Here is a 10,436-nt window from a genome sequence, read left to right on the forward strand (position 1 = left end):
CCATGGTTTGCAGAGATTCAGACCCTCCTCTCGAGCACCCCATGGCAACTCCCATTGCGCAAGGGGAGAGTTGTGGCACCTGACACCAGCCGCCCTAAATTTGTGGGTCTGGCCGTTAGAAGGGACACCCTCCTCGCTCGGGGGTTGTTATTCTCAGTTACAAGAACCTTGCAGTGTGCTAGGGCCCCATCGACAAGAGCTGTGTACTCTTAAAGATGGGCAGCCTTCAAAGCATGGTGCGAACAGTGGCATGAGTGCCCCCGGTCCTGCCCTCTAGCTTCAGTCCTGGAATTCTTGCAAAAGAAACTTGGTGAAGGCAAGTCCCCTTCAAAGCTAAAGGTTTTTCTCTCTGCAATATCCGCCTGCCATAAGCGAGTAGATGGCAAAACGCTCGGAGCTAATCCTCTGTCTATCCAATTCATGAGAGGAGCTCAAAGACTGCGCCCAAGGAGGCTTCAATCTGTGCCGCCATGGCAGTTCCACATTGTCCTCAGTGCTCTGGCGAAGCCCCCATTCGAGCCCGTTGGGAGTATCAACCTAAAATGGCTGTCTCAGAAGGCGATTTTTCTTCTCGCCATCACCTCAGCGAAGCGTATTGGAGAGCTACATGCGCTGTCCACTCATCCTGACTGCTTCCATGTTCAGCCAGAAGGCACCGGTGTGGTCCTACGCCCTAATACAGACTTTATGCCGAAGATTCTTTCAACACAGAATCTCAACCAGGCGATTGTGTTGGACTCCTACCGCCCTCCTAACTCTGAGCCACCTCATGGTCGCTCCTGAAGGGAGTCCTTTTACAAGAGGTTGCCCGGTGGCCTGCTGGGCTTCACCGTCGATCTTCACAAGGTTCTATAACCTCAACATGTTATCTCCCACATCCTTTTGGAATTCGGTTCTAAGCTTGTGACAGATGGTCACATATTCGACTGTGTTTAACTTGAGTTCTGTTAACCAGTCACTCTAGCCCTGTTGGCATGTGGACATTCAATAAGGGTCTTTGACTCTTGCATTGTCCAGTGTCTTTATTCAATTGTCGTATGGTTGTCCGCCGCGACGTTTGGGCATACATATTCCAGCCCCTTGGGCTAGCCGTATGGCAGCCTTTCTTGAGTGAAACAGAACGTTGGGTTACGGATGTAACCTTGGTTCTGTGAAGGAAAGAAAGGCTGCCAGACTTCGTCGTCGCTCTGGACTTCGCGTTCAGGATTTTTATGAGGACGAAGTATGCCGCGCTGGGACTTATATACTGTGTACAGTAGCGCGGCATACTCACGTGATGAAGTTTTGATATAAGTGTACCTCAGAACTCGCGCATGCGCGGATTATATTCCAGCCCCTTGGGCTAGCCGTCTGGCAGCCTTTCTTTCCTTCACAGAACCAAGGTTACATACGTAACCCAACGTTCTAGTGTAGTGCTACAGTATTCTCGAGTCCACATCGCTTTACCGATGCAATAAAGCTACCAGTTTCTGATGAAATCAGAGGGCAGTTTGTGACATACTTGAAATAATATATCTTTGAGGACACAAAGTAGCTGCCCTTTTTATTAGACACATGCACGAGGTAATGTGATTTACAGAAATATCAGATTTGCAATAAAATAGTCCATGACATTGTACTCTTGTCACAGGAGGATCCATCTCACTAACACGGGTGAGGGACAGGGACCAAAGAGGACAACATGAGGACAGACTGCGATCCTCAAGCAGTAAGTTGATTTACATAAGAAAAGTATACACTATAAAGGTGTCTATTGTATGTATAAAAAGGGCTTAAAATTATGGTCAGACTTCGCTCCAGCTAGTGATAAAGTCTTAAAGGGTTTAATTAAAGGCTTTTTAACTTCACCATCATCAGTGTGCCTTGGAATCTTTGGCAGGCCTTATCAGCAGCCACAACTGGAGCTAAGTCTGACCATAATTTTAAGCAACTATATTTCCTTGAGCCAAAGTGCACCTGCTTATGAGAAAAGACCAACTTACTAGCCACTTTGACTCATTATTAAGTGTGTGTTTGGCTAGTAAGATTCTTGCCATTTTGGCTGGTGGTGGAAAAAGTTAATTAACAGCCCTGTGTATAACTGTAGGAACAGACTGGACAGTGAAAGTGAATCCCGCCTGGACTTAACAGACCCCTATACCTAGAATGACCCAAAAATTTGACTATTGATCTTGTCACAGGTCAGTCCATGAGCCCACGTCTTCAGGCCAGGGACCCGAGAGGAATTTCCAGTGACATGGATCAACAGAGATCCTCAAACAGTAAGTTGATCTTCTACATCAAATAAAGGAAATCATGTGAATTATCTTTAAGTAAAAAACAAGCATTTGATTACCACTCTCGTATAAGGTCAGTCCATAAAAATCAAATGTGTGTGTGTGTGCGTGCCCGCCCGCCTATGTTTCTGAGTGTGCATGTGCTACAAGCAAACTTATGCCAATTTTTTGTTTCGTTTTTCTTGATTATTTAGGTAAATCAGTGAAATAATATAATTAGCATAATACTGAACTTTTTAACCCTGTGTATATGTACAGCAGGACATAAACATTTGACATTTGATCTCACTCTCGTTACAGGTCAGTCCATGTGCCACGTTCCAGCCAGGGACCAAAAGGGGGGCTTTTGTCATGGGGCCAGACAGACATCCTCAAGCAGTAAGTTGATTTACATGGATGCATTCTGAAGTTGAATTGAAGTAGTTATATTGTTATGCGCTGGCTACTATTCAATGTGTCAAAGTGAAATTTATTAATTGTTGTCCCATGCAAAAATGAACTGTATTTACAAATCTCAATGGCAATGTATCGTTCCAGGGATTAGAGTTCAAGAATGTTGTTGCAGGTGAAATTATCATTGAAATTTGCTGATTCAATGCTATTTTTGTATCTTTACTTTTTAGAGAAATAGAGAGATGCATCCAGGCCACCCACTAGGAGGTGGAACATCTTACGAAGAGGTGGCTGTACCTGGCGGCAGACTGAGATGGGGTGAGGAAGAGGAGAAGCACAGACCATGAACGGAATGTCAGATATTTGCCCTTTTTATGCCCAGCGCACACACACACACCGGCATATAAACATGCACATAGACACAGGCGCACGTGCACACACATACACGCACTCTCAAACAAGATGGGAGTCTCTGGTGATGTTGGCAAATAATCTGAATCGGTACACACTGCAATGATTCCACCATCATGCCCCACCTACGCGAGTCCTGTCCTTCAGCATTGACTTACTCCCCAGGTGTGGTGTGCCTTCATCCGAACCACAATGGCATCCCAAGCAGCAACAAACACCTGCACACATGCATGCTACAGTACACACACAAACACACTGGACTGTGAACTAGGTCAGACACACACACACACACGCTCAAAGTAGCCAAGATCGAAAAGGCTGCATCGGTGGCTTGACTTCATCCATTTTTTGGAGGAACACCTTTGTCAATTTTGAGGAACTTTGTTGTGGGAAGATATTTTTAAATTTGATAGTCAGTCTTGTATACCCATTCTCTTCACTATGATGTATTTTGTACTTGAATATGGATGATTTATGCCACAGTGCTGAATTAACACATCTTGACAAAGATGTCACCTCAAAAAGTATGTTTGGTACCTGTGGGTCAAATGTCTCAGGAGCTCCCTGACTGCAGAACGTCTCAGGAAATTACTCAACTTTTTATATTGTATACAGGGTGCGATTTGTCAGAAAACCAGAAGGGGGATGTGTTTCAGGTGTCAAGCAATATCAATGGAGTTACATTAAACTATGATTAAAATCATGTGGAAAAAGTGACTGTATGTATTTTACATGTTTGTCTATATGATTAACACATGAAGAGTTCAGATGCAAACCCCCCCAAGTGCCTTTTCAGAAAATAATATTAATTCATTTTTATTTAATACAAAGCTATCAAAATTGCATATATTTTTTAATTTCATTTATGTAATGTAACTATTTATATGTATTATCAAGTACATGAATGTTAACCAAACCAACAACAGGGTTTTCTGAAAATATAGAAGTGTAGGTCTTCTGAAATGGAGTTAGGGGGTTTTGCATCTGAACTCTTCACATGTTCATAGAAGAAAATACAATGTACGACCTCAAGGTCTTGTGCGTTTTTCTCACCGATATCTTAGGTTTAGGAGTTACAAAATGTTTATTATTTTGTTTGTTTTCTGAAAGTTTTTTTTAAAAACTCAAAGGGATATGTTAAGAAATGTGTTAATCATTTGGTTTGTTTTTTTGGAAAATTCCATTTAAAACATAGGCTGTGAGTTTAAAAAAAAGGTATTTTGATATTTGGTTTTCTTTTCTGAAAATTCAACTTTAAAATGCCATACATTTTCATCATCTATTGAATGAATGAATGTTGTTGTAACCTACTAAAGATAATAAATGGCCAATTTGCATGATTTTTTGTGGGTTTTATTCTTTATTGTTATTATTATTATTGGGAAGGTTAAATATATTCCGGCATATTTATGGGTTTTAATCGGCAGGGTTCTGGCAATCTTGTGGTAGGCTCATGGGCCATTTCTGGGTCTTCTGGCAAACATCTGGTAAGGTGCCGGCACTCTGTCGAACGTTCTTGGCATTCTACTGGCTGCTTTCTGGCATGATTCCGGCAAAATCTTGTGGGCCGTTTTAGGCCCGGGAGTAACCCCGACATATTGTGGCATATTGCCAGTATGAAGAAAGGTTTCTGGGCCATAAAAAGCCCAGAACATTTTTGCTATCTGGGAATAGGCCTAATTGTGATGTGAGAATGCGGGCTCTCCAACTTCTCACTTAGCCTACTGATTTTAATGATTGGGAAGTGTGAAGGTTGAACCTTACTTTGCTATTATTGGAACATACTGGCTCAGAATGAGCAGGAGTGACTTTGGTGCCCGTGCCGTTTCTACTGTCCATTTAGTGACAGGGAGCGCGCACCTTGTTGCGAGATTCCCATAATCGGCATGACTTTGGGCAGGGGATGTTTTAATTGTTATTTATTTTTATGTTTGCTTGAGAAGGAGATGTCAGATTTTAAAAACCCACGATGAATAGGCTATTTATCTATTGAGCTACCGATTGGAACTGTGATTTGCGGTGCAAGGAGCGCACATGAGAGGGAAAACTCTTATGCTTATTTTTAAGTCACTCAATGGCCTAGCCCTAAATATATCGCAGATATGCTACAGTAATATCATCCAATTAGGAGTCTTAGTTCTTCAGTGTCTTTTCTACTAAAATCCATACAAGGTGAAATGGCATTTAGCCATTATGCTGCCAAATGATGAAACAAGCTTCCTGTTCAAATTACTGTACCTGTAGAGCTGCCCTAACAGTAGGCCTAGGCTATCATGTTTTGACAAAAAAAGCTTCATTGTCATCTGGCTTTGTATCTTCTCTGTATAATACTTCCTATACTTTATTATAATATTTTCCTCTCTCTTTTTCTTTCCTCTCAATCACATAAGAACTATGCCAACCATTAGGGTGCATATGACACACAGTAGGCTACCAATCACAAGGATTACCTATAGGCCTATAGGTAATGTAAGTTAGATTTCGTGTTGGAAAATGTAATGTCATGACTTGTGGGTAGTCCTTCATTGAGTGAACTGTTATTTAAAATTGAAAGCCTTTTGAAAACAAAATCTCAAATCTGAAATAGAAATGGAACGCTTACTCTAGTAAAAGTCATCAAGTCACTGGTAAATGCAGACCAAACAGGATTCATCCAAGGACGGTTTGCTTCAGACAACATGAGGAGGCTCTTGCATGTCATAGATGCAGCAGATAGTAAGCAAACTCCATGTGCAGTCTTTTCACTCGATGCAGAAATGGCATTTGATAATTTACAATGGGATTTCATGTGGGCAGTTTTGAAACGTTTCGGGTTTGGACACACATTTATTGAAATGATTAAGACATTATACCACTCTCCTCTCACAAGTGTCGTTACAGGGGACCGCATCTCCCCAGCATTTGAAATAGAACGTGGAACAAGACAAGGATACCCACTTTCTCCTCTTTTATTCTGTTTATCACTGGAACGTTTAGCACAAGCTATTCGGCAATCTACAGCTTCTCCTATGGTAATTGGTGGTCATAACCATATTATATCTCTGTATGCTGATGACATCATTTTGTTCTTGGACAACTTTGATACCTCCATTCCCCCTATAATGAAAATATTTGATCATTTTAGTTCCCTCTCAGGTTATAAAATAAATTGGTCAAAATCCTCCCTAATGCCTCTGAATAGCAAACCTATAAAGGCCACGTTACCAGCATGTATTCAAGTTAAAAGCTCCTTTACTTAACTAGGCATCACAGTTCATAATAGTATACATAAAATCAATAAGGACAACTACATCACTATGCTACACAAAATAAGATCAGACATGCAAAGATGGAAGAATTTAAAAACATCTCTTCAAGGCAGAATAAGCAGTGTTAAAATGAATGTTTTGCCACGTCTCAATTTTCTTTTCTTTATGTTGCCACTCCCTCCACCTCCAAATTACTTCAAAGACATACACTCTATGGTATCCAAATTTATTTGGAATGAAAAGAAGCCTAGGATCCGACTGACAACACTACAGCGCCCCAAACAACTGGGTGGTCTAGCAGTTCCTAATTTTGAACTTTATTATTGGTCTTTTCAACTCAAGGCACTCAGCACATGGGTTAATTCAGACGCCACTATGGCATGGAAACAGATTGAATCTTCTAAGGTTGCACCACATAGACTACAGGATGTTTTATTTGCCAATATAAGTACCAAAACACTCAAGAAATTTGGACCGATCATTGCTAACTCTGTCCAGGTGTGGAGAAAAGCAGAGCAATGGATGGGAGGTCCATTCAAATATTGCAAAAACACACCTCTATGGCATAATGCAAAGCTATTGTCTGGTAACAAACCATTTTTTCAACCTTCATGGTCATCACATGGTATTAATATCTTTGGTGACATTTATAATGCTCAAGGTCTTCGCTCTTTGCAGGATTTAAGGACACAATTTTCACTCACAGTTTCTGCTTACTTTGTATACTTTCAGTTAAGAGCTGCTCTGAAAGCATATGGTGTGCCCTGGGACTCTCCTCTCCCGGCTCACCCCATGCTAGAATGGATCCTACCTAGTTTAGGTAGATCATCAGTTTCCATCATTTACAGAAAATTAATTGAACACAGTTCGAGGGCTCTATCAGTAGAATCTATATGGAATAGGGAACTGGGGGAATTAGATCTTTGTGTAGACTGGGACTCGGTTTGGTCTAATTTAAGTTTGACTTCTAAGAACCTTGCACATCAACTGATCCACTTCAAAACCATTCACAGAGCATACATTACACCTTATAGAAGGTTTCAGATGAAACTGCAGGCTTCATATGACTGTCATATTTGCAATTGTTCCTCACCTGGAACATTCTTACATATGTTTTGGAGTTGTCCCATCATATCCGATTTCTGGTCTCATGTAAATTCTGTATTATCCCAGTTGCTTGATATTTCCTATTTTCCTAACCCTGCTCTTTGTCTCCTTAATGATACGTCTGATATTCCTCTTAAACTTGTTCAATGTAAAATGCTTTTCGCTGGCTTTACGTCTGCAAAGAAAACAATTACAAAACACTGGTTCACTCCTGATGTTTGTATGAAGTCCTTTTGGATACACAGCCTTACTAAAATTGTCAATATGGAACTGACAACTGCACGTCTAAACAAAGCTCGACCTGCTACTGTGGAATCCTGGAAACAGTTTTCATTAAAGTTAATTTCTTGGATAAGATGTTAGGTCATAGTACCATGCTTTATCCATCATTCTGCCATGTAGAACTCCAGTTTTGTGCCACTTTCTTTTTTTCTCTTTTAGTGTTTCACTATTGCTGTATGATTATTCTTTAATATGTCTGTAACCCCAAACCCCTTCCCCCCTGTTGAAAATCAATAAAATGTTGTTCACAAAAAAAGAAATGGAACGCTTACTCTGTCAGGTACTTCTGTCAGGTACCACTGTCAGCACCAGGGGCCAGGCCCACCTAAAGATCATAAGCTAAAATCGCCCCTGGTCAACAACTCAATTGAGTTACCTACAACCACAGGCCTACTTGTATCTCGTTGTATAGGCCTATGCTTATTTTTTTGCCCAGAATTTGTTGATATTCAGTTTAAAGCTAGAACTAATATGAACACATCTTTGTTTAGATTTTTTTTGCACCACCACTCCCACTAGCTACTGCGGGGGTCAGGTTTTGGTGGAGAGAGAGCCATAGGCCTAAAAGGCAAATAAAAAAAGAGACATTTTCGTGAGAGCCATACCATTTTAAAAACACTTAGTGTGTACTGTCTGTCAAGTTGTTGTTTTATTGCAGGTAGGCTAAGTATAGGGTTGCCAACAAACTGCATTAGGCCTATAGCTGGGGCCCACACACACACACACCTAATTCTGTATTTTTTAGATGTAATTTTCTGCATTTTAACATCCCTTGTCCCGTTTCTGCTCAATACAAAACACATACTTTTATTTATGAATACGGGACAAATTATTTTTCAAGGTACGGTTGGCAACCCTAGGTAAGTGAGCGAGATCCTAAAAGAGCCACATGGCTCCCGAGTAGGCTACAGATCGACATCTTTTGCCCTGCCGGAAAAACACCTGACACCTGAAAATTGACAATACAGCCTCTTATATAACACCAGCCATAGTTCTCAGCAGGAATATTCTATTATGACATTTGTGACCGGAAATGTAATTTAGGGCCCTATGGACTCCATTTTCCAATCCATTCCTTTTCCACTCAGACGGTTCTGTTTCCACTTGCTCGCGTTCGCTAACTAGTGCAACTAGGTGGAATAGTGGCTACAATGGGCACCAATGGTAGCCTGCTAAACCAGCCTAAATGTGAGACTGGATGTGTAATTTAGTCTGGCCCCGATGAACGATACATCCGAAGATTGTTGATGAGAACAACCTGTTGTTTTTTCAAACCGTGCCGGCGCTCTGACCAATCAGCAATCTTTGTCGTTGATGTACAACGGTGTTGTGAGCTTCGTCGTCACTCCCTCAAAACCCCGCCCGCTGTGATTCAAAACAAATCTCTGCATTGTGATTGGTTTTGCCAGACTCAGTGCACAGTGTTCAAAATGTTTTCGATCCGAGGCCAGACCAACTTGCCAGCCAAACATTTTTGGTGTCCACCAATGGACATGGATTTCTTTCTCATAGCTTAGAGTAGGGGTCCCCAATCTTTTCCAACTTGCGGCCCACTTGAAATTTTCAAAGAGGTATGGGGGCGACTACAGAATCAATAAACAATAAAACAATAGGACATCTTCATGTCCCCGGTTCTTCGCGGGACTGAGAACATTTCCACCGAAAATGTATTAAAATCATGCCGGAGGCCACCGGCTGCCTCCTTTCCCGTCGTCCTCGCGGGCATGAATAAGGCAGCGCGCCCCTGAGCACACCCTCTTCAACCAGAGCTTTCATGAACGGAAAGGGCTGACTGGAAAACTGAACATTTCGAAGTGGTCTCTCAATTTTTGCAGTGGCTATTCACCCATTAGCCCTTATCAGATGGAGTGCTGAGGGGCAAGCATTCGAGTAACATAGCCTACACATTTGGCCATAAAGGTAGAACATGAGACTAGACGTCACACAGCAATTCGGGACAGCACTGGGAAACAGCACATGCAGCCTCACATCTTGTATACGTTGTGTAGGCACCTTCAGGCAATCCAAATCAATGGGGAACACACCCACCTCTGTCAAATAAACTGTGTGAATATGAAACACATTACTCAAACACCAGATTTGACATGATGTCAGGATAAATATCTACTTAACGCATATGAGATGATAAAATACAAATTATATTAATTATGCAGATATTTAGCAACACACTTCAACTATCCTTGTTTAGTGTGTCGATGGACATTTACACATTATTAAACCACTTTTTGAAAGAGTTGAGCGTGAGCCCCCTTCTCCATTCATTTCCATTTCTGAGGTCTACCTAAAAAAAATGGCTGCCACGGATTGCTGGGAGGGCGGTCTCATCTCTTTTATGTTCTACATCTATGCATTTGGCACATGAGATGAGTTGGTGTTAAACTGCCCAGCATGTGTTAGTTTAAAGGTGTGATAATGGACTCATTTTTGATGGAGCAGTGCTGCTTTTGCTGTTCAGCGCTCATGCACACTTTGCCATTTCAATGCATTCTGGTTACAAAATGTGCACACGCTGCACAGCAAAAGCAGCACTGCTCCACCAAAAACGAGCCCAAGGACTTCACACTTCACAGCTTCACAGGATGTTAGTGGATAATTTACTTCCTTCTAAACTCACACGACACATGACACAACTCAAACGACACCCATGACAAACGCAGCATGTCATGTCATGTGCCGCAGCATCACGCAGCATGTGTCT

General features: G+C 41.6%; 1 long non-coding RNA gene across 2 annotated transcripts; it reads left to right on the forward strand.

Moving 5' to 3' along the window:
- The first annotated feature begins 1,647 nt into the window (after positions 1-1,647).
- On the forward strand, positions 1,648-3,475 carry LOC134461803 (uncharacterized). Of its 2 annotated transcripts, XR_010037422.1 has the most exons (4): positions 1,648-1,708; positions 2,181-2,261; positions 2,577-2,654; positions 2,900-3,475. It is a non-coding gene; the product is annotated as an uncharacterized LOC134461803 (long non-coding RNA). The 2 variants fall into 2 exon arrangements; XR_010037421.1 differs by lacking the exon at positions 1,648-1,708 and having other exon boundaries at positions 2,074-2,261.
- Positions 3,476-10,436: the final 6,961 nt, after the last annotated feature.

This window comes from Engraulis encrasicolus, chromosome 13, assembly GCF_034702125.1.
Source record: "Engraulis encrasicolus isolate BLACKSEA-1 chromosome 13, IST_EnEncr_1.0, whole genome shotgun sequence".
NCBI classification, from domain to species: Eukaryota; Metazoa; Chordata; class Actinopteri; order Clupeiformes; family Engraulidae; genus Engraulis; species Engraulis encrasicolus.